This window comes from Ictidomys tridecemlineatus, chromosome 5 (assembly GCF_052094955.1).
Source record: "Ictidomys tridecemlineatus isolate mIctTri1 chromosome 5, mIctTri1.hap1, whole genome shotgun sequence".
In the NCBI taxonomy this organism is placed as follows: domain Eukaryota; kingdom Metazoa; phylum Chordata; class Mammalia; order Rodentia; family Sciuridae; genus Ictidomys; species Ictidomys tridecemlineatus.
The window spans coordinates 115,059,378-115,084,081 of NC_135481.1; the positions used below are offsets into that span (position 1 = coordinate 115,059,378).

At 58.1% G+C, this 24,704-nt stretch overlaps 1 protein-coding gene across 5 annotated transcripts in view; it reads right to left on the reverse strand.

The window, feature by feature from the left end:
* Positions 1–24,704, reverse strand: part of Clmn (calmin) — a 97,170-nt gene that overhangs the window by 63,228 nt on the left and 9,238 nt on the right. The window lies entirely within an intron of this gene.

The window sequence follows — 24,704 nt, forward strand, 5'->3', positions numbered from 1 at the left end:
ACGCCTGGTCGCTATGCTCAGGTGAGACTGTGGACCCGGCAGAGGGGAGGAGAAAGCTACCTGGAGACAGACCTTCTGTCTGCAATGATCTGCCGTCGCCCGACTCCATCAATTTCTCATTCTGCTTCCTGGTGAGTCACATTGCAAGCAGCTGGCCGGGATGGGGAGGAACAAAGCTCCTTCTCATGCTCAGACAGAGCTCTGTTGAACATTTACCTTCCACCAGCCTCCAGGAGGCAGGAGGAAGGGCCTCGGTGCCATTCTCCAGCCCTGAGGGGAAAAGCGGCTCATTTAGGGAGGGTGAGTCCGACGCCATCAGGCTTTCTCCATAGCAACGGCTCCACAGCAGGGCCAGCAGCTGGCCCCTGGTGAAACTGGACATCCCACATGCAGGCCACTGGTAACACAGGAGCCACCAGCGCCTTGCAGGCACGGCCATGTGGGTCCCCAGCTGTGACTTGGGGTGGACAGCTGCACGTCCCCTTTGACTGGCAGACCTGCTGACAGTGGTAGACGGCCTGCCCCGAGGCAGAACTGAAGGAAAGCACTTTATCCCAACTCGGCCCTTGTGACAAAGGTCGTGGTGCAAAGTGCTCCCATCTGGTCTTTCAAGTCTTCAGAGGGCTTGTCCTCAAGGTCGCACAGATGACGACGGGACCCACTGACGGCAGCATGCGGGCCCTGCCAAGCCGAGGCCTGCCAGGCTCTCCTGCCCCCACCAGCCCAGCCGCCTGCCCCCAGGAGACCCACACTCAGCTTTCCACCTACTACGGAGGATCTGCCTCTCCCCGCCCCGGGACCCTGTGACAGTGTTCGGAAGGGGGTGGATGGGATGTGGTGTGCCACTTCCAGCCTGTTCTGTCCCCCCTCTCACAAACAGTGCTCCTTCCCACCTCTGTCCACCCCCACCTACTGGCTAGAGGTGGATGCCCTTCCTGGGGCCCGGGCCGTGGACCCTGCGTGAAATTAACTTCCACCAGTCTGCACGGCAGGGGCTCCGAGGCTCCGGGTACAGACTAGGTTCTTTAACACAGGTTCCCAGTTTACCAATAAGAAATCAAACCCAGGACTCGTGCTCCTCCTCCTGTGATGTGCCATCTACCAAGCCACGGTCCAGCTAATGCCCTTCCTGACCATCTCCCCACCATCGCCACCTGATTCAATGTTTTTAAGGAAATTGAATTAACTATCATTTGTTTCCCGTTGTATCTGCTCATTCTTTTGGAGATAAAATTCACATGGCATATAATGCAATAAAGATCAGCGGTCCCCAGCATACAACCATTGCCATGATCCAATTTTAAAATGCTCTCCCCCGCCAGGCCCCCTCCACTCCCTCTCCCCAGCCCCAGGCCACACAATATGCCTTTCTACCTTCACAGATTTAGGAAATGTCATATCCTAAATGACTGGCTCCCTTCACTGTGCATCATGTTTTCAAGGTTCATCGAAGTCATTCCTTTTTAGTGCTGAACATATTCTGTGGCCCAGCCGCACCTCGACATTCCCCCTCCGCAGTGTGCGGAGGTTCTAGTTTTTCCACATCCTTGTCAACACTTACAATTGTCCATTGCTACTTTAGTCATTCTAGTGGGAGTGAGGCGATGTGTTACAGCTTCTCTTTCTTTTCCCCACTGACTTAGTAACATTAATCACCGCTTCAAGAGCTTAGTGGCCGTCTGTACATCTTGTATGGAGAAGATGTTTACATTGACTCAAATGCTCTGCTAATTTCTATATTGGGCTGTTTGTCTTTTTATTGAGTCACAAGAGTTCTTTATATGTTAGATTTTACTTTTGATAAAATCGGATTCATTTTTCTAAGTGACTCCTGATGAACCAAGTTATTCTGGACCATTCAGACCCAGAATGGCAACTGTGCTCACTGCACCTATTTATGCAGACACCACATTCCTGAGGGACACAAAAATGGTGCCAAAGATCCTGGCTCCCTCTGTCTTCTTTCATCATTTCGGTAAGATTTTCCACCTGCTCACAGAGTTGATCTCAAAATACCAGGGACCTCCTTGCAATGGAAAACTACACAGCCACTAAAATTCTAATGCAGGTCCACCTCGTGGCAGCACATTTAACCAAAGTCGGAGTTCGGGGAACAGGGCAGCTTCCAGAATACAAGCCTGTCCAAAAAATGTCCATGTGTGTGAATGTGCAGCTTGGTGAATTCCAGTCTGTGAATACCTCACGGGCTCCCAGATCATATGCACGTCCCCATCACCCTGAAGCGTTCTCTTTGCCCCTCCCCAGGCCACATCCGCCCCATCACCCCTACCAAAGGGTTAGACTTGTTTAGACTTCTGCCACCACAGGTTCAATCCGCCTCCGCCTGTTCTTGAACTGCACATAGTGGGGTTACTCAGCACACAGTCCTTTGTGAAGTCTGTCTTTTTTGTTCCCTGAGTGTTTTTGAGACTCATTCATGTTACTGTTACCAATAGCCTGCTCTTTTTTACTGCTGTGTATTATTCCACTGGGAGACTCCTCCCCGATTTATTTACATCTTCTTCTATTGATGGGCATGCATCCTGTCTTATAGAACGACATAAATATCTTTTTAAAATTTTATTTATTTATTGTTCTAACTAGTTATACATGACAGCAGAATGCTCTTTGATTCACGGTTCACAAATGGAGCACAAGTTTTCACTTCTCTGGTTACACAAAGTAGGGTCCCACCATTCGTGCAATCACACATGTACCTAGGACAATGATGTCCTTCTCATTCCAAAAAAGACATAAATATCTGAATGGAGAAGAGTGTGGAGTGAAAAATGTCCAGCAGGGATTGTCCCTGCAGAGAGCAGCTCAGACTGCTGGTGGCCAAATGGAGAAAGAATGTCAGGTAGGTGTAGCCTTCCAAGAAGAGAGGTGCTGAGCAGGCCGTCTCTGGGAAGATGTTGTCTAGGGAGACGGAGAGAGAGGACAGGAGGGCGCTGCAGGGAGAGGACCAAAGTGTATTAGCACAATTCTGGCTGCTGTAACAGACAGCCCCAGATCTTAGTGGGGCCTGGGAAGGAATCAGCAGGGGTGGGGGGAGAGGGCTTCAGAAAGCCTGGAGATGAAGTCAGGCAATTTCCCTCCTGTGCACCTACTATGTGCCAGGCTCTGTGCCAGTGACTGGGAACCCCGACACATAGGCAGTGATCTCACTGGACAATTGTGACATCTGAGGCAATGTCCAAAACCCAGAATGTGGTGGACACAGACTCACATCTATGCTAGCTGTGTGTCCTGAGTGTGCTCACTTATTCACTCTTAATTCACCTAATAGTTGAGTGTGGCTAGATGCCAGGCCCCTGTGCAAGACACTGAGAACAAGGCAGATGCAGCTCCCACCTTCGAGGGGTTCACAGAGGACAAGGGAGCCCAAATTGACTGGTAAAAAAAACCGTGAGCCCTCGCCTGTGATCCCAGCAGCTCGGGAGGCTGAGGCAGGAGGACTGCGAGTTCAAAGCCAGCCTTGGCAACTTAGTGAGGCCCTATCTCAAAATAAAATACAAAAAAAAAAAAAAAAGGGCTGGGGATGTAATTGAGTGGTTAAGTGCCCCTGGGTTCAGTCCTGGATACCAAAAAATAAAAAAGAATTACTGTGAGCTGTCGGTGAACACTCCTCCAGCAAAACTCCAGGGCGGAGCAGATGGAACCCTCCTTGTTCATTCACTTAAATGTCATTTTTTAAAACATATTTTTAATTGTAGCTGGATGCAATACCTTTATTTCATTTATTTATTTTCACACCATGCTGAGGGTTGAACCCAGTGCTCTACCACTGAGCCCCAGCCCCAGCCCTTAAATATCATTTTAGAATAATTAGACGCATGGGTTGGAACTCAGAATTTAACAGAAGTGGGTGTAGGAAAGTCTCCCTCCTGTCCCTCCCCCAAACCGTCAGCATCCCTCCCCCAAAGCCGGGGACACAGTAGTGGTTTGTGTGTCTCCTTAAGGAACGTTCTCCACGTCTACCAGAGCGCCCACACCCACACCTTCCCCGACACGGGACTCAGCTACTCTAGAGGACTGAGCCCTGAGGCTCCGCCCTGCAGTGATGGGAAGAACATTCTAGAAAGAAGAACCAGCATAAGAAAAGCACCAGAGAAAGCTGAGACGTCGCTGGGAGGTGGCGGGGAGGAGGGCTTGGACTTCTGTCCCTGGAACTGCTGGGAGGAGATTCCTGCAGAGGCTCATCTGGGCGGTCAGTGGCCCGTCACCGCCCACCCCACACCAGAGGCTCTGCATCTGGGGGCCCCTCAGTCGACCCTCTGCCCCGGAGGATGAGCAGCAGGAGGAACAGGAGAAGGCACTTGTGCCACCACAGTCGGGAACTCCATGTGGCCTGCTCCTGCCCCCTGACGGGGCTGGCCAATGTGAGCAGTAGGGAACAAGCCACACTCAGCAAGGGCCCAATGACATCCTCGAGGCACCGGGAAGGACCACAGCTCATTCTGCAGCCCCTGCAGCTCACCGCATGTAACAGCAGCCCCTGGGGAGGTGCAGGAGGGAGGGAGGCCGAATGCCAGGGTCTGTCTGGCGGATGGTCTGCCTCTGGCGTGGCTGACCTGAGAGTCCCCCGCTGGCCACACACCTTAAGTCAACAGTAGCAGCAGCTCCTACCCAGCCCCATCCAGCACCTGCCTCCCTCCAGTGGGGCCTGACACCCGGGCACCCTGTGCCTGTCCCGCTGCAGGCACGGCACCCCTGCTGGGCAGGCAGAGCGTGTCCCCTACCCGTGTCATCTGTAGCTCGCTCCCTCGAGTCTGCTTGCTCAGGGCAGGGACGGGCCTGGCCTCTCCGTCCCCTCTGTGTGAGCTGCCCTCCTTCTCGTGACTTCTTACTTCCCGCTCCTGTGACTTTTCTTCTCTGCATCTGTCCCTTTTCCTTGCTCCCGCTGCTTCTCCTGGGCTCCTGCGTGTCACTTGTCCCCATCTCCTCGATGTTCTTCCCACCCACGCGCGTGGAGATGCCGCTTTTCTCTTGCCCCCTGGGGACCCCAACGCTGCACTAACCACACCCCAGGGCTTCAGGGCGCCCAGTCCCATGGAGCCAGCTGGTCTTCTTAGGCCACCCCTCCCCAAGCACAGCAGCCACAGGACGCAATTAGCGTCATCCTGGGATCCTGTGGTCAAGCGGCAAACACTCCTGAGAACTGCCCCCTCTGCCCGGCAGCTGCCATGAGTCACATCCTGCCAGGCTCAGAGCACCCAGCCTGGCCCAGGGACAGGGGGGCGGCCTCCCCCCAGCCCTTTATTCCAGCTGCCTGGTACCAAGGCCTCACACAGATTCCCTGCGGCGCCCTGGAGGGGACCCTGAACACACCTCATCACCTGCTAGCCCAGGCCTGCGGTCAGTCTCCATGGAAGCCAGCGCCCTGCGCAGCCACAAAGCCAGGTGTGCCGGGCCTGCCACAACCTGCCCGCCCTCCCGAGCGTGGCAGGTGGCCCAGGCATCTCTGGGGTGCCTGATGCCACCAGATACCCAAGCAGGTAGTAATTGTCACTGACTTGGAGAGGGGTGGCGGAGGGTCCCAGAGTGCCCCCTCCCTGCAGTGTGGCAGCTGTCACACTGAGTGCGCGTGGGAATCACGGAGGGGGGGGGGCGACACTTGACACTTGCTGACACTCGGGCAGCAGGCTGCAGGCTCAGGCCCAGGTTTCTCACACAGCAGTCGCACCTGGGGCCTGCGAGTCTGGATCTCCAACAAGTTTGTGGAGAGGCCGCAGCGAGGAGCCCAGGACCTCACTCCAGCGGCTTAGTGTCGGAGGACTTCCACGCGCTCCAACCCTGGAGGGCCTGGAGCAGAAGCCTCCTCGGGATTCTGAGCTCCAGACGCACTTCCAAGGTCGCCAGCCTCGGGCTCACAAGCTCACCGCGGCTCTGGCACCTCCCTCGCCCTCTCACAGACCCCCAGCGACTGCGCCTCGGGAGGTCCTGGTGCAGACAAGCCCTCACCTTCCTGTCCACAAAGTGCTTCCTGTGCATTAGTTCATGGTGTCAATGACACTGCGATTCAGGGCAGCTTGGATGAGCCAGCAGAGGAAGCAGGGCCCAGGGGTGCTGAGCCGAGGGAGCCCGCCCTCCCCTCCGCAGCCCGGCCCACGCCGCTGATTTTCCACCATCCGTCGTCCTCTGCGCTGCTGGCCTCCTGGCCCTGCCTCCTAACACCGTCCTTGTTACGACCCCAGCTGTGTCCTGGTCCACACTGGTTCTCTTGCCCAGAGGACACGAGCTGCCAGCCTGTCCACCCCACACCAGGCGGTTGGCACAGGAGCCTGTGATCCCCACGGGGTACACGTTGGCAGGGGCAAAGACACAGATACAGCTGCAGAGACACACACGTGCTCACAGCCACCTCTCCATCTTTGGGGATCTTTCAGGATTCCTCTTCAAAATAACGTCCCCTTCAGGAAAGGGAAGTCCCTTCAGCTGGGCAGTGAAGGTACGTTGCCTCCGGTGCAGGGCTGTTCTCCTGGGCATCTGTGGGCCCTGCCGTGGCAAAGGCTCTCAGGTGCCTTCACCTGCTTGCTGATGCCCAGTGTGCCGCCAGCTCTCTCGTCTGACTGTGCTGTGTGACCCTGACATATTCTACTGCTCTCCCAAAGAAGGCCACACCCTGATCCCCAGAATGTGTGCATGTCACCTTTATGCAGTAGAAGGGACGTGACAGGTGTGATGAGTTAAGGATCTTGTGGTGCAGTGACTCTCGAGGGTTCCTGAGGGTGGGTCTTAAATGCAAGCCCAGGGCACTTCACGAGAGGCAGGAAGGGAGCAGACCAAAACTGAAGGGGAGCCTGTCATGGCTGCAAGCAGAGCCAGGGACGGAAGACAAGATGGCGCTGGCTGCAGTAGAGACGAGGGACCACATGGCCCTTAGAAGCTAAAAAAGACAAGAACAGAGCCTCCTCTGCAGCCTCAGAAGAAACCAGCCCCGCTGGCACCTTGATTTTAGCCCAGAAGACAGTCAGATTCTCAACCCCCAGCTGTTGGTAGTGCATCTGTGTTGCTCTAAAGACCAACTTCGTGGTATTTGTTACAGCAGCCACCAGAAACTCATACACCATGACCTCGTGAACTACTGAAAGTCAGAAGAGCCTGCTCTCACCCTGTCCCTGTGCCTGGCCCACAGCAGGTGCCTGTCAATGCTGGTTTTCTGACAGGCAACAGCACAGATCAGAGGATGCAGGGAAAGTAGAAGGACAAGGACACACTGCTCAGAGACATGCCTGGCACGGTGCAGCGCCCTGAGATGCGAGCTGCTGAAGCCATTAGCCCCTCAGTAACCTCCCTCGAGGCTCCGGACAGGCTTATCCGGGTCAACTCAGAATTTTTTCCAAGGAACAATTATAAAAGAAACTGCCTTGGAAAGGGCGCTAGCTGGCCACAGCAGCAGGGGCGCTGAGACAGTGTCCCTGGTTACCGAGGACAACATTCACCCCCAGCTGAGCCCTGGTGAGAGGCTTCCTGTGGGCCTGGGGCTGGGCTGACCACCAGGAAACCACCTGCCTGGCTCCTGCAGATGGGAGCCGGAGGCCTGGGCTGGCAGCGGCTGTCCACAGATCCTCCACCCACGCAGATCTGCACGCCCTGGCTCCTGCCCTGCTTGGAGCTGAGCAGTGACCGCCTGGCACGCTGCCTGTGACGGAATAAGAAAGAACCCAGACACCGCATCCTCCCGGAGGTGGCCCTGGCCCCAGTGGCCCCTCTCCTTCCCAGAGGCCCCTGGGAGCAGGCATGGCTGGGGACTGTCACTGCTGCAAATAAACAGCAAGTGGACAGGAGGCTGGAGGAGGGCGGGCCCAGGCCGGCCCTGGCCAACCCGCTGGGAAATGCAAAGCCGAATTGTCCCCTGGAAAGCGGTCCTGGCCACGATCCAGAGGCCCAGAAATGAATTCCCACAGCCTGTGACCCAATCTCTCCTCCCAGGCATGTGTCCTAAGAGATCACCAGAAACGGGGACAAGAAGGAATGCTCCCTTAAGCTCGTCACGGTGGGAGGGACCAAAAAGGTGGACAAGTCCTAGCGCCCACAGCGGTTCCGTCCACCATGGGGAGAACACCAGCATGGCCTCAACACCTGGATCACGGGACCACTCGGAGGTCGTGACACCAAGTGGAAAGGATGTGGGGTCCAGAACCCCATAGGTGATCCGCTGAAATGGCTCAAGGCAAGGACAAGCATTTATTGAACACCTACTGTGTTCTTGGCACCACACCAGGGTGTGGCAGTATGCGAGTGACCTCATTGAGTTTGCCTGTGTGGGAGGCCAGACCGTGGGGCCGTTTCATAGATGAGAGCCCTGTGAAATCCTCCCTGGGGAGAATTAAGTCGCTAGCTCAAGATCACCCGGCTGGTCAGCTCCACGTAACCACAGGCCCTTCGCTTGCTCTTCACCAGCCCAGTGAAAACGGACGCATCTACAGGAGAAGCCTAAAAAGAAAAGGCACCCAAATTTTTACCACTGGTCACTTGTGGGCTGTGCCATGTGGGATTTTTTGTATTTTGGGGAATTTTCCATATTTATGCAGTGAACATGCAGTACTTTTAAAAACCAGAAACTAGACTATTTTTAAAAGTCTCCAGAGAGTTCATAACTTCCCCTGAATCGTATGCAGTAACAACATCATGAACACCAGCGATGGGGAGCACTACCCCCAGGACCCTAGCCCCTGACCCCCGCACATCTTGAGGCACAGACTTGGGCCTCTGGCCTGCGGCCTCCAGCCTCCAGCCTCCAGCCAGTGGAGGCAAAAGCCTTACAGTCTCATGGATTGGTTTTTCCCTTCCTACAAGACAATGCCCTTGACTTTTAACAGCTCCAGGTCCAAAGCCTGAGAACAGCTTTCCCCTCCACACTCAGGGAAGGGGGCATGGGGCACCAGGACTTCGCTTGCTCTCAGATCCCCAGGGCAGTGCAGGGAAGGCTGTGGATGACTGTACCTGGCCCCATGGAAAACACCAGGCCTCCCAGGAGCCAGGACTCACCGGGAGCAGGAGAGATCACCCGGCTGACAGGGACCTGCTCAGGGAGGGCAAGATACAGCTCCAAGACAGGGCTGTGGGGAGGCCGGGGCATGAGGCCCAGCCTCACCTGCCAAGGGCACCCCCAGCCAGCCAGGGCACAGCCTTGCAGTAGCACCCAAGCAGCAGGAGGAAGGGTGGGTGGGCGACAGAGAGCAGGGTGCAATCCTGCACGTCACCTTCCAAGGCCCTGAGGACAGTCACAAGTGCAACTGGGCAATGGTTAGGGAAAAAACCATAAAAATGGAAGTGACCTCAGCCAGCGCCCTGAAGACTCCTCCCCCCCTTCAGATCTCCCCTCTGTTGTCAAGTTTTCTCCCATCTGTTTTGTTTTTTGTCAAATCAAACACACACACATGTTGATGCCCCAGCACTGCCCCCCCCCCCCCCCCGCAGTCTGCCTGCTTCCTGTCCTCCTCTGGGGAATCCCAGGTTCCGGCTGGTCCTGGCTCAGCCTGGAAGGCACAGGTTCCTGCAGGAGCCTGGCAGGTGCACAGGTGCCCCCTCAGCCTCTGGCTGGGACCCAGGCTGAGCTGTCTGGTCCCACCAGGCTGAGCACGGGCCAGGCCACTCAGACTGACCCCAAACAAGTCAAGTTCAGCCCCCACCTCAGGATCGGCTCCCTTAGCACTGGAGCTAAATCCCACCAAGTCCAGGGGAAGGTGCTGGTCCCTGGGGATGGCGAGGAGGAGGAGGAGGAGGAGGAGGAGGAGGAAATTTGGCTGGAGACTGCCCCCCCCCAGCCATCCAGGGTCATGCTGTCAGCTGCTGCCAAAGAACCTAAAGTGGGAGGAAGCACGCTCCTTATCTCCAAAACTGTTTGCAAAGCACCTACTTTGTGCCAGGCGCTGGACTAGACCACCATGAAGAGCAAGTTCCAGGCCCGCTCTCGGGGGAGGGCAGGCATGAATCACAGCTAGGGAGGAGGGTGGTGGGCGGTGGGGCGGGGCAGGCCCTGCTGGGTGCTCAGGGGGACCCTCCACCAGCACCCGGGAGGGGCCATGGCCAGCCACCGGTCCCCTCCCAGCAGGCAAGGCACTTCCTGGACTGTCACCTGCAGAAAAGGACACCGATTTCAAGCCCAGGGCCACGGGTTAGGACAAGGACCCTGGCCTGTCCATCTCTTTGGTCCACTCCCCCCCACTCCCTGTCCTGCTTCTCCCCTCCCCAGTGTCCTGGGAGGCTGTCCCTCCAACGGGCCGTGCCACTGGATGTCCTTGTCCTCATGCCACTCGCTGGGCTGGGCCAACAGGGCACTGACAGGACGATGTGGGTGGAGGCCTTCGGGTGACCCATGCCCCGCTGCCCCGCCCTCCCTGGCCCCCAGCTGTCCAGTGCTGCGCTCCTCCCCTCCCCAGGTCGGGCTCTGTAACTGGGGGGTGCTCAGCGCTCCCTCTGCAGGGAGCCCTGGTGCTGCACCACCCCTGGGGGCCTCCTCCTGCCCGGCCCCTGGGGACAGCCCTCCATCCCCTCTGGGGTCACCCCTTCAGCTTCCTGCAGGGCTCCCGGCTGGGAAAGCCCTGTGAGGGGCTCAGTGTCCTCTGGTCCTGATCAGGGGGCAGAGGGCGGTGCCCCTGGGGGATTGGCGCTCAGTCGAACCCGGGAGGCGGGTGGCCAGAGGGGTGAGCAGGTGACCAGCGCCACAGCCCTGAGGCCAGGCTGCCGTCCACTCAGCACTGCAGGGTGAAGAGGGAGGAGGATCAGAGACAACCTATAACCCAGGAGCAGCCCAGCAGGGGCCATGGATGTATGAGAAGCGCTGCTCCCGGGGGATAAGCATGGTGAGTGCTGAGCACAGCAAGGGGGACCCACGAGTGCACTGCAGCCGTGTCAGGAGGGGACAGCAGGAGTGGGGTCAGGAGAGGACTATCAGGAGAAATGGCCCTGGGCTTGGCATCTCTGGATGTGCAGGAGTCTTCCAGGCTGACAGAGCAGTCAGGGCGAAACAAGAGATGTGGGCAAACATAAGGAGGTAAATAGCTGCCGAGCAAAGGCCAGCATTCTCGTGCTGACCACAGGATCAGGTCACCTAAAGTGACCAATGGCAGAAGAGTGACCCACAAACAAGTCAAGTTCAGCCCCCACCTCAGGACCTTTGCACTGCTGTTTCCTCTGCCCCGAGCGCCTGTCACTGGGATCTGTCCCTGGCCTCTGAGTTTCACTGCTCATCTCCTCCGAGAGGCCTCCCCTGACCACAGACGGCTTCCCACATGCTCTGCCTGTTACTGAACAAGTCACCACAAACACTGTGGCCTGAAACATCACAAATCTACCTTCCTGCTCTGGAGGTCAGAAGCCCAAACGAGTCTCACCAGGCTAAAACCAGGTTCCGTTCGTCTGGGAGGTCCTAAGGGAGGCCTGTTTCCTTCCTCCGGCTCCCGGGGACACGGTGGCCTCCCCTTCCATCTTCAAGGCTGTCCACACCCGCCCAAGTCCCCCCCACCTTCCATCGCCCCGACTCCCCCTCAGGGGGTCCCTGTGGTCACATGGAGGCACCTGGTGGCCTCAGCGCACCCCCCACGTCAGGATGCTTCATCACACCTGCAAGTCCCCTTGGCTCTGGGGACGGCCTGGGGACAGGCCCCCAGGACCCTGGCACCGGTCCCCGCAGCTGTCTTCGTTCCCCTCCAAGCACCAAGCCGCCTGGATTCTGATCATCTGTGTGCTCCTCTGAGGCCACCTGCCCCAGGAGGTGACGCTCCACGGTGACAGACCTTGTTAGTGCCCCACCCTGGCACACAGTAGGTGCTCCATAATGAAGTGCTACAGGGAGGGAAGGCAGGCGGGGGACCGTCAGAGCAGCCAGGCCCTGCAGGGCTCCCACCTGGACCCCGTCCTGGGGGGCAGCAGGTCTGAGGAGCCTGCTCCAGGGCCAGCGCTCCTGCAGGCAGGACACTGCAGCAAGCCCGGCTCCCCTCCAGGACCTGCCAAGGCCAAGCCCTGGAGCAGAAGCCCCATCAGAGAGGGAGACAGCTCATGGTCAGTGGCCACTGGACAGAGGGAGGAGCCAGCCCAAGCTGAGGGCCAGTGGCCGAGCCACCAGCTGGACTTGGGGTGCAGGGGTGGATAAGGCAGAACTGAGAAGATGACATGCTGTCCACTCTCACGTCCACATCTTCACTTTGAACTGGACTCCACAAGTTACACCGTGCACCCTGGGTACAGTTCACAGATGTGCAGACTGCGAGACTTCAGCACAATCCCGCCCTCGGACTCGGAATAGCAAACGCTTCGCTCCTGAGAATCACCCCCAGCCACGGCCACGGCAGACATCACTAATCAAACTCAGCACACATGCCCACCAAGGCCAGACCCGGCCTGGGGATCCTTCTGGAGGCAGCCACAACCAGTCGATCAGAACAGGCAGTGAGGTCCCACCCAGTCATTGTGTGGGTCAGGAAACAGGCCCCCAGAGGGGAAGGTGGCCCGCCCATGGGCGCAGCTCAAGGCCCTCCCCAGGAGCTGAGAACCAGGCTGCCTTCCAACAAGGAGGTCCAAAAGCAGACCCCCGTGACGCCAGCTCTCCCCCTGAGATGCCCACCCTGAATGAATTCCGTCTCCACCGAGCAGTGAAACATGCCCTGAACACTCTGCTTGGATGAGTGTGTCCACGAGGGACAGAGGACTTGGGGCTGGCTCCAAAGGACATCTGAAGGTTGCTGTGAGCCAAGGAGAAGCTGGAAGCCACTCCCTGATTCTTCTTTTGGTTGCTGGTCTCGCTCAGTCGCCAGGCTGGCCCTGAACTCCTGGCCCGGGTCTTCCCACCTCAGCCTCCTGAGGAGCTGGGACCCAGCAAACACCGCCATGCCCGGCTAGATGCCCATTTGAACAAAGTCGGACTGTTTTCCTCATTAGGAAGAGCTGAGCATGCTCTTGTTGAAACACACTTCTGTGGGAAGCAGAGGACACCAGATGCCCCGTCCACCAGCAGCCAGCCCAGCCGCCGACAGCACCAGGGGCTGCCCAGGGGCTTCTGAAGGCAGCAGACCTGCTCCCCTTCTCTCAGGGGTGGGGACGGCAGAAGAGAGGAGGGATGGCAACAGGCTGGCAGCACGAGGACGCAGCCCCGTCTGTCCTGAGGACCTGGATCCCCGGCCGGGGGGCGGGGTGACGTGCAGACCACAGGGTAGACCAGAGGTAGCACAAGGGTGCGCTGGCCCCGTGGGGAAGTCCTGATGTCCCGATGTGAACAGGGACTCGTCCACAGGGCAGGCCCCAGCCCATGTGCCAAGGGGTCCCCGCAGCCTGTGAGGGACATGACCCTACGTTCCCTGGGTTTCACAGGCCGATGTGTCCAGCTGCCGGCCAGGTCTGACATCAGGGCAAGATGTAGGCTGGCAGGGGAGGGGAGCACTGAGGGAGAAGCACAAAGGAGGCCAGGAGGCTAGGAGGCCAGGAGGCTGGCACGAGGGCCACCTTCGCGTCTCGGGGAACTCGCTGCACCCCGCCCCAGGTGCAGGTCCTCACTCTGAAGACCGACCGTGCAGATGGACAGCAGGATGAACCACGGTGACCTCCCCTGGCCGTTCCCAACAGGGACACCCTGGGAGGGGCCCTCGCTGCCTGAGGTCCTCCTCCGACTGGCCATGAGGCCTTGGGCAAGTCCCTTGTCCCTGTGTGCTACAGGCTCCTTCCAGCTGAATGGGGCAGACTGCCTTGGAGGGGATCAGGGTTGGCACTGAACCCCCTGAAGAGGACAGCGGGGGGCAGGACACCGCCCTGGGGCCCAGCACGGAGCTCGCTGTGATAACTTGGGGTCTCCAGAGAGGGTCCCCACCTGAGCCGGGACATCAACAGCCAGAGACGGTTATTGAAAACACAGTGGAAGTAACTGAACCCGTCCCACGTGTCTGAGTGCCCAGGGGCTGTGCGCACACCGCCTCGTTTACCTTCCCCTCCAAGCCAGAGAGGAGGGGTGCACACATCCCACAGACAGGGACACCGAGACCCGGAGGGGTTAGAGACTAACCCCAGGCCCCACTGGTAAACACGGCGGAACGGGAGGTGCAAGAGAGACTACTGGTGGCCTCTCCCACCCAGGTATCCATTTTCTCTTCTCTCCAAAGACACAGAACCTCTTATTCTTCGGTGGGCACCCCAGACTCTGTTTTCCAGCCTTCTTTCCAATCAGTTGCAATGAAGTTATGGAAAGTGAGATACAAGTAGAAATGCCATGAGGCAGTTTCTTGAAACTCCTACTAACAGAGAGCTGGCATTAACCCCTTGACCCTTCTTCATGGTCCCTTTCTCCATTCTGTGGCCTGGAACACTAATGCAACAAATGCCTGGAGCTCTAGCAGCCATCTTGGGCCATGAGGTCAAGAGCCACACCAGGGCCCAGCAGCACAACAAGATAACAGGAGCAGATTTTGTGAGGCATAGCTGCCCCAGAGCTTTGGGCTGCCTGCGTGGAAATACTGCTCTGTTTACAATGCCGTGGTTTGGGGTTTTTTAGAACTCACTAGCCAAACCGTACTGAGCTGGATCCAGGTCCCTCAGGTCCGTCTGACACCAGTGCTGGCACCCTAGAATCTCATCTTCTCGAGAGCAGAGTTGAGAGGGCGCAGTCTCTTGGCAGTGGAGAGAGAGCCACACGGCGTGCTCCCAGGGCAGCCTCTGGGCTCAGCTGCAGAGTCAGGCTCCCACCTGTGGCTGCCCTGGGTCTCCCTTTACTAGGCTCCAAGAACCTGTAAAGTCTCCTTTACAAGGTCAGCTCGGCGGGCTCCGGGGTCTCCTGTGGTTTTTACGAGGAAGGGATTTCCAGAGCAGCTCAGGGAACTTGTCACGAACCCACAAGGACCGGCCTCTCTAGTCTCATCTGCAGCCCTGGGTCCCACGTGGGCGCCAGGAAACAGGCTCCCCCAGCCCTGGGCCCCCAAAAGGAGGGGTCAGTCTGCAGAGATGGCAATCTCCACAATAGGAACCCGACCCCACCAAGACCCCAACACACAGAGGATGAAGAACAAGGCAGCGCTGTACCGGGCCAAGGGAATCCGGGGCCTGGACGCTGGCCCCGGTGTCCAGCAGGGGACCTGCCACAGGCAAGCACACCCTTCCAGGCCTCTGCATCTTCAAAGGACGGCAGCTGAACAGAGAGAGCAAACACCCAGCTCTGTCACCCCGCTCCACAGAAGAGGAAAGGGAGCCCAGAGACGTGCAGTCCCCGGCTCAGGTCACACAGCCAGAGTGGCTGCCCTGCACGTCCTGAGCCTCTGCCGATGCCAAGGCACGTTAGGAACGGAGCGCCACAAGAGCTTCTGTTACCGCCAGGCTCCGTTATGTGGCTGCCTCACTGAAAGCGGCCTCCAGATGTCCCAGCACTTGTTCATTCATCCCTGTGTGTACCCAGTGTCCTCTCTGCAGGACGCCAGTGCAGACGCAGGCGAGTTCAGGGCAGAAGCAGATGGAGGCCCTGCCAATCAGCACCCTGTCTGGAGAGACAGCCAGCGGGTGTAGAGGGGGGACTCGGCTGCCCAGGGTGGGGACGGAAAGGCAGGCCAGGGGTCTGAGAGGGAGACGCTTCTCGCCCCAGCTCCCACCGCAAACCTGTCCAGCTGAGGCCTGGGCTGGAGGCTGCTCAGTGCCTCACACCTCGACCCACTGCGGCCAGGGGCACAGATCCTGGAGGGCTCTGTCAGGTCCGGGCCACACACATGGCGGGCACTGGTCAATCCACACCCCAACTCTGAGAGAGGCAGAGCAACCCCCCCCTTTCTAGCATCAAAGTCCCTTGTGCAAAGTCCCAGGAGGCTCCCTGGTCCAGCTGCCCAGATGTGGTCACCTCGACCTGAGCTCCAGGGAGACCAGAGGACGGAGCTGGTGGCCTGGGCAGCTTCTCCCCGTGGCCTCCCGGGCCCTGCGTCCATTCTTCCCCAGGACAGAGGCCGAAGCCCGGGGTCCCTGTCTCTGGCCCCCTCCCTGAGTCAGACACGCAGAGACTGGGGGTGCAGAGCGGGTGCTGATCTCATCCACAGCTGCCACCAGGAGCCCGCAGCTGGGCCTGGGGGGCCTCCCAGAGGGACAGCTCGGCCGGTCCAGAGGGGATGCTTCCAGAACTTGATGGGAATCATTCTTTCAGTCTTGGTTTCTCCAAGGAAAATGGGGGAGTCAGGAGACGCGGCCCCCCCAAGGGCCCTTCACACAGTGCCTGGCACTCCTCGGCTCTGCAGAGGGACAGGTGGCCGCGCCCTTGGTTCCCTTCAGAGCCTCCTCCTCCGTGGGTCCAGCAGGAGCCTGAGGCTCCCCTGGGGACCTGTGAGACGTGGGGGTCTCAGGCCCAACTCAGACTTACGGAGCCACACCTCTGCAGGGACAGACACCACGGGGACCAGGCCTCCCTGGAGACTCGGACGCACCTTCGCACTCGGGGCTGCGTTCAGGGCCCCGGCGCCTCCGGAGCTCACCTTTGCCAGCCACCTCCCTTCCTCCCCTGTCCCTGACACAGCTGCAGCTTGCCCGGGGTCCCAGTCCTGAGGAAGCTGACCCACAGGAAGCTGGGCCACGCTGGGACTCCTGTGCCCCCCAGGCAGCCGCAGGCATGACCTGAGCCAGCTGCAGGGGGTCTCAGTGGATCACTGCTCTGATTTACCTTTACTCGGGTTCCCACGGCTCCCGCGGGGCCTGCTCGCCGCTCACGACTCTCCTGCCACACTCCCAAGCAAAGAGAGTTTGAGGGACCAGAAACGCCATCTCCAAGAGAAGGGCGACCACACGCCCGGGTTTAGGATCCACCGAGTGTGGCTCAGAGCCCCCGAGGTCTGGCCTGTGGCAGGTTTTCAGGCGCAGGTCCCACCCTAAAGGCTGGATGGCTGCTGGGGCCAGGGTCTCCAGGTGGCTCTACTGGGAAGGCAGCCTCGGGTCTCCCACGGGGAGGGGATGCTCAGTGGGCACTACAGCAGCAGCTCCAGGACAGGCCAAAACAGGTGGCCGAGGCCGGGTCCTGCGGGAGCTGGACAAGACTCTGCAGTGTGACAGCGAAGTGACAAGAATCCCGCTGCAATACCAGTGCACGAGAAGGCACCGAGGGGACAGCACACGGCTGAGCACAGTGTCAGTGCACAACAGGCCCCTCCTGGAAGGACCGGAGGGCAGTGCAGGGCAGTGCGGCGCAGGGAGGGGCCTTTTTAAAAGGTGGTTGTGAGACTTTTACAACCACATAAAACAAAGGCAGTAATTGCCACAGATGATTGACAGTCCCCGTGGGGTCCCTCCCCCGCACCCAGCCAAGTGCGCCACAAAGGTGCCTGGGTAGCAGGACTGGTCCTCAGAGGTCCTGGGCAGCAAGCAAGCCCCGGGGACCTGGGGACCAGCCCAAGTCCAGGCTTGGCTTCTTCAAGTGACTGGTCAAGTGAGGGCTGCTCTGCTCTAGGAGAGAACAGCCTCTAAGGGCAGCGAAGTCTGTCCCTCCCTCTCACCTTTGCCTTCTGTCTGTGAATGTCCCCTCATCACTAGCCAGCATGGACCCCGCACCCTCAGCCACCCCTCTTTACCCCTAGGGCTGCTAGGCCTGAGCCCCCTGTGGTCCCAGCAGATGGCCAGACCCCAGAGTCCTTGTCCCATCTGCCCAGAGGCCCCTGATTTCCCTGGACCCGCCTGGGAGCTAGACCCAGGCCTCCGCCCACGTCTTCCTGGGCCCACGCCCTGTCTCCCCGTCAGGACAGGCTTGGAGGGCAGGGCAGGACCGCAGGAGTGGCTCATTTGACTCTGCAGTGCCTTGTCCCCAGTGAACTTGCCTAAAGAAGTAACATCACAGCAGGGACAATGCCAAAGGCAATTGCTACGTGTCATGACGGTGACAAACAGTGACAAACCTTGGCCAGAGAAGGCTGAGAAGGGGGTGACGGGCGGACAGCTCCTGCTAGGTACAGGGGCTCAGCACACCCTCTGATCTTTACAGCCTGGGGGGAAGGTTAAATCCACACCCTGGCTCCAGTGTCAAGCATCTTCACGGGTGTCTGAGCCCAGGAAGGTGACGTGCGTGGCCCAGGGGGGTGGTGATGCTGGAGCACCAGGAGGGAATTCAGGGCCCAACCCACAGCGCAGCTGAGGAAGAAGAGGGGCGCGAGCCCTGCCGGGGAAGGATTTGAGCATGAAGAGGTCCTTAGAATTCCACCTGCACCTCCACATTCTAGAAACTTCCAGAGGGGAACTGCATCTGCACTAACCACGTACCGACTTTCTTGTCATTGTTTCCTAAACATCACTGTGTGACAACTAGTCACACTGCACTGACATTGAATTAGTGTCATAAGCAATCCAGGACGATCCAAAGTATCCAGGGGACAGTACGGGCTGCGCCAACGTCACTCTGCATTACATAAGGGGCTGAGCATCTGAACCCCCTCAGGGGGGTGACAGTGCAGGCTACCTGAGCCCTGGGGACCAGTGTGAGCCATGTGGCACACTTTCTAGTAGCCATGTTATTCGAAGTCCAAAGGAACAGGTGAAGTTGACTTTAGTGACCTGCTCTACTTACCCTACTCTACCCACGGCACTATTTCAACGTGTGAGTAACACTGAAACACAACTGATGTCCCCCACTGTCCTTTACACCAAGTCTTTAAATCCCACGTATCTCTACCCTCAGAGCGAGGCTCAGTCTGCACCGGTCCACACCAGGATGGTGATGGACATAATGGAGGATGCAGGTCAGTCCACCTGCACCGGGAAGGTGAGGTCCGCAGGGGAGACTGAGGAAGGCCAGCGCCAGAGCTTGTCACGCAAGGACCCAAACTCGGCGTCTATGGAAGACGGGTGTGGTGCGGGGGGAAGAACACGGGTTTCTGCCAAGACCCACAGTCAAATCCTGACCCTGCCACTAACGAGCCGTGACACCATGGACCTCGTACTTGACCTGTTGGTGCCTCAGTTCTCCGTTTGAAAGACGGAGAAGAGCCCCCCACTGAGTGACCGTGAGAATCAAATATGAAATACCCGACAGGATTCATGGCACGCAGCAGGTGTTCCACCCCAGGGACACAGTGCTGACCCGGGTGATCAAGAAACTGCCACTGTGTGGTCGGCTTCACTACCTCCTTCACTGTTTTAATCATCCCCAACCTAGGAAAACGAGGCCCGAACGGAGCAGCCTCTCCCTTGGTCAGCAGATCTGCCTGGACGAGGACAGGGCAAGGACGTGGGGACAGGGAGCACAACCGTGGTGCCCTGCTGCACCCCTACGCACACAGCTGGGCACAGGGAAGCCCCCCAGCTGGGAGGGCTGGCCGCAGGGCTGAGCCGTGTGCTCTCAGTGGCCAGAACCTCTTCCATGCTCAGCCCATTTGAAAAGAAGCAGATGGTAGAGTCTTTGGTCCCAGTCCAGTGCTTCTGCTGCAGCTCCCGGGATGTGACAGTCTTCCCCAAAAAGGACACGGGGCTCCACACAGTGAGTGCTCCAGAGGGACCACCCCCTTGAAATATAGCCCAGGGGCCATGTCCAGGGGCCTCGCTCCTGCCACCCTCGCCCTCTGTGCCAGCTGCTCCCTCTGCACAGAAGGCTCCACACTCCCCCTCTCCCTCCCGCCCTACTTCCATCCACTCTTTCCACTTCCACTGAGCCCCACCTGCTCTGGGTGACCTCCCTCCACACCTGACACAGGGGCCCTAATCAGTCTTCTGTCACCATATCCCCATGGGACCCGGTGGGGGGGACGGGACTTGTTCCCAGCCACAGAGCAGAGAAGGCCCATTTTCCTCCCCTCTCTCCCCGGTGCCTTGCAGAGGCCTGGAACCATCAGAAAACACCCACAGATGCTTGTTGTGGACGCTGCACGAAGTCAACCCGAGAGCCAGGACCCGGCCGCGCTGACTTGAGGCAGAGGATTCCGGGGAAACGGGAGCTTGCACCCGATGCATGAAGTCATTTTCCATGGAGTCATGGGAAGGGTCACACGTTGTCACGTCACTTTCTTGGACTCTTCCCACTACAGGAGAGGGCTGGGTGACAATGGACACAATTCACGGGACAGATATTACATCAACTATTGACTTTCCAAGAGCCTCCAAGCTGGAGCTTCGTGTCAAAGGGCCCTTTGAGCCGGGGGCACTGTCGTTGCCCACAGTGTGCGGGAGAGGAGGCGGCCCTTCCCCTCCCCCAGCAGACTGCCCCTGGAGTTCTCAGATGCCCGGGACCACCCCAAGGTGCAGTCGGCGGGGGAGGTGTTGACGGCCTCATGATTGGCATTCTGTTCACGGAGTCAAAAGGCCTGACTGTATGGGGCACTTCCGATGTTCATGACTTCCCTGGACCCTCCACATAACGCTGGAGGGTCTACTATTAGAAGAGACCAACACACGACCAGGATTCCTAATTTGGCTACAATCCGGCAGCCACCTAGGGATGAGCTGAACTCGAATCCAGGCCTGGCTTCCAGCCCCTTCCGCCGCACTGTTCTCGGGTTTTGTTCTTAGGGACCGACTGTGCTGAGCTGATCAGGGATGCGGAAATAAAGAGCCATCATCTGGGCAGTTCTGGGGCCCGTGTGGATTTGTTCTTTACTGGACTCTCCAAAGGCCCTTTCCACCGGGCTGCTCCTTCCGGGTAATCTGATCCACTCAAAAATCCAGACGATCAGGTAAGGTCAGCCTGGCCGTATCTGATGACGGGCAGGTGAGCCTTTCATCTTGATAAGAGCTGGACATGAAGAGCTTGGCACCAGTGAGTCTCCCCTGGGCAGCCTGAGGCTTCGGGCCTGAGCAGGGCTCTGAAAGCTGACGGAGTCCAGTGAGAGCTACACAGAAACCAAACCAGCGGCTCCTTCAGCGCCCAGCCCTTCTCCCTGCAGGCGCCACACGGCCGAGCAGCAAGGGAGAGCCGGCCCCTGGCACGCTGGAGGAGCTCCCAGCCCCCGCGGGTGACCCGAGGCCCGAGGAGGACCTGGAGGAAGACTCTCTGCTTCTGCAGCTGTACCCCACCTGGGCCCCAGGCCCCAGAGCAACAGCCACAAGAGAACCAAAGTGTGTGGCTGAGAAAAGAGCCCCCACATGTGAGCAGACCCCTGTGCAATGCCCCGAGCTCTGCCGGTACCCAGTACTCAGCGGCAGCCCCGAACTGGCCAAACGCCAACAGCATCAGCAACTTTGAGTCTTCAAAGCCAGGGTGACAGTGGCACCCATCTGTCTTGTCGGCTTCCCACCCAGCCTTTCTGAGATCTGGGGGGAAGGACACTCAGCCCGGGCTCCCCAGTGCGGTCCATCCCCAGCTCCACTGAAGCCTGCAGGGAGGATCTTTGTGGTCCGCGTTGTGCATTTAGAAAAGAGACAACTGTGGGAGGAAGGACCAAGTTCTGGAGCTGGGAAAAAGACCAGCGGAAACCGAGCCAGCTCAGGACCTCTACACCCACGGGGCCATGAGAAGACTCGCACCAGCTGACCTACATCCCCAAGTCCCCAAGGTTCAGAATCAGGGGCCGCACGTACCACTGGGAATGGGGTCGAGGTACAGGAGGCAATACGATGAGCGGAAAGAACCAGAAAGCAGGTGGAGAGAACCCGTCCCCCAGGCCTCCCAGTGGTGTGACAGCCCCTCCCCCACCACAGGGCTGGAGGTTCAGTCCCTAAGGGGGGGGGCCTGGGAATTGCACTGAAACCAGGTGGATTAAGTGATCTCTCCAGAGGGGATCAGAGGGTCCCCCCACCCCAAGCCCTCTCCCTTCTTTCAGCTGCCAGACCCCCATCCCCACCCCCAGATGGCTGGTCCTGACCTTTCAGACAGGACACTGTGGGACCTACCCTGGGAGCTTGCCCAGCCCAGGAGAGAAGGCATGAGCCTAGGGGTTCCCCTGAGACAACCCAGAAGGGCACCTGAGAGAAGCTTCCAGAAAGGAAGCCCCGCCCCATGTGCTGTGAGCAGTCCACTTTTCAGTCCCCAACCCTAATACATGAGAAGACAACCAAGAATGAAGAAAGGAACCCAAAATGTGAGAACCCCAAGGAAGGAGAGACGCAGCTGCGCAGAGTGGACGGAGGAACACACACCCTACCCAGCCTGGGCCCGCCGTGGCTCTGCGCCCGCCACCCCCAGAACCCCCGCGGTCTCGGCAGCTCTTGAGGCAGGCATTGGTACCGGGCCTCTCATTTCACAAAGCAGGTGTCTCAAGAGTAAAAAGGCTAAATAACTTGCCGGAGCCACCAGGCGAGAGAGTGGCAGAGTCGGGGACACGCTCTCTACAGGGCCCTCCACTCAGAAGAAGGGGCTTCTCTTAAGAACAGAACTTCTGCAAATTAAAAATGCAAGAGATTAAAACTAGAATGTAAAACCGATGAACTCTCCCAGGAAGCAAAGCCAAAGGAATAAAAAATAGAAAAGATAAGAAAATCAGAAGATTAGTCCAGGAAGGATGTCCAGATAGAAGGAGATCTAGAAGGTCAGAGAAGATCAAGGGATGGAAACTATGACGGAATAAGCCAAGAAAATGTCCCAGAACTGAAGGGCAGCCTCCAGATGGAAAGGTCTCACTAAGTGTTCAACTTAAGGGACAAAAAGGGACCAGCACCAAGCAGGTCCCCTTGAAGGCTTAGGGCACTGCAAGCTTCCAGGGGGAACAAAGCAAGCCACAGTGACCCAGAATGGCCTCACACCTTCCAACTGCAACCCTAGAGGCTGGGACACAGCGGAGCAAGGCCCCAAAGCTCGGAAGGAAGAAGATTCCCAACCCTGAACCTGATGCTCAGCTAATGTGGCAATCAGGAATTAGAGGGGAGGAAATTCAGTGTCCCAGGTTCAAGTTCTCAGAACATTTCCTACCCTACATTCTCATGTGCTCTCGTACTCAAGGGAGGAAGCAGGAGGTCCAGCCCAGGAGAGAGGCTGGACACAGGTGATGGCCACTGATGGACAGGCCCCAAGGGCAGCAAGTGCAGACTGGAGCAGGTCAGGGACCAGGCTTGCTCAAGAAAGGTCGATTCACCTGCTGCCCCGAGCAACCAAAGGGACACTTGGAATACAAGGGTACGGTCATGAATGAATTCACAAGCACATACATGACCACCAACGGGCAGGTCTGGATTGAAGGAAAAGAGGAGCAGAAGGGAAAGGGAAGCCCCACTACACACAACTGACCAGAGGAACAGCCTAAACCAACCACCCCCTGCACCAAAAGGAGGAAGGAAATATAGTGGGCGCTGGGTCGGGGGCGGATCTGAGGCTAAAAGAAGTAAAGAGGAAACCCACATCCTACCTTCCAAAGCCAAAAGTCAGCGCCTGGAACCTAGAAATCAAAAACAATATGTGCATGACATTTAGAGACAAAGGAAAAAAGCAAAACACCCCAAATCGTCAGCTAAGAAAATTCAAGTGGCATTCCCCATGGACAGGGGCAGTGGGGGGCTCACAGGAGCCTGAGAGAAAAGGAAGGGAACAGGAAGCAGACACGGAGGGCGACCCATGGCCTCACGGACCTTCCGACAAGCTGGACGGGCCAGGATTCTTCTCCTTTTCACCAAAAAGTCGCCATGGGGCTGGGTCATCCACTGTCATTCAGTACTAAAGAGGGGCTCAGGCCCAGTTCTCCAGGACCCCAGCTCATGCATTTGACAAATGTGAAGAAGCACCCACTGAGCCTCGGACAGGGCCGCCCAGTGCCTGACCCCTCGGGCCTCTGGACCACACGGGCGGACCAAGAAGCAGCACTTGAGCAAATCCACCTGCAGCCATGCCCGCCCCGCCCGCTATGCCTGTGACTTTGATTCCTGCTGTCCTCTTCCTTCCTCACCCACCCTGCTGGCCCCGTGCTCGTCCCAGCATTGTAGAGCCTTTGTCCCCACAGACGCCTCATGGCCACTGCCACAGTGCTCCTGAGAACTCAGAACACACCATCGCCCAGGCAACAGCCTGTCCCCGCCTAAGGCTTTTATTTGGAAGCATCACTTTTTGTTTTAGGTAAGACTCAAGTTCAAAGCCCAGACAGGTCCTCCCCTCTGGACCTCAGTGTCTGCCTCCGCGCAGTGGAGACCTAACACCAACTTCAGGTCACCTTAGAGTCAAGGGACAGAGTGGAGACAGCAAAGCTTCCTGATCTGCCAACCCCGGGGGCAGGACAGGTGCCCTCCCACGGCTCCCTCCCCTCATTTATCTTTCTGGGTGTTTCACAGTTGAACATAATGACGGGATCTTTGTTACGTACCAGTGCATGCACACGGTGTAATAATATAACGTGGCCAATATCGTTCCCCAGCACCTCCCTCCCTTCTCTCCGACCACCCTCGTCCCTTTCCTCTGTTAATCTCCCTTTTGATTTTCATGAGATTTACCTCCCCCCACCTTTCTTTCCCTTTTTCCTCTCTAGTTTCCACAAATGAGGGAAAACACGTGACCCCTGACCTTCAGCGTGGGACTTACTTCACTCAACACGATGGTCTCCAGTTCCGTCCAGGTTCCTGCAGATGACGTAACCTCGTCTTCTCTATGGCTGAATAAAACTCCGTGGTGCACACAGAACCCGTTTTCTTTATCCATTCATCCGCTGATGGCCACCTAGGCTGGTCCCCCGGTGAGGCTGTCGTGAACTGTGCGGCTACAAACAGGGGTGAGCCCGCGCCCCTGAAGTAAGATGCCTCTAATTCTCCAGGGTGGGTCACGGGGTGGCCGCGCCTCGTCCTTTGAGGAGCCTCCACACTGACCCCTCATGGTGGTACTCATTCACAGTCCCACCCAGGGGCTGCCTCCGGTCACTTCC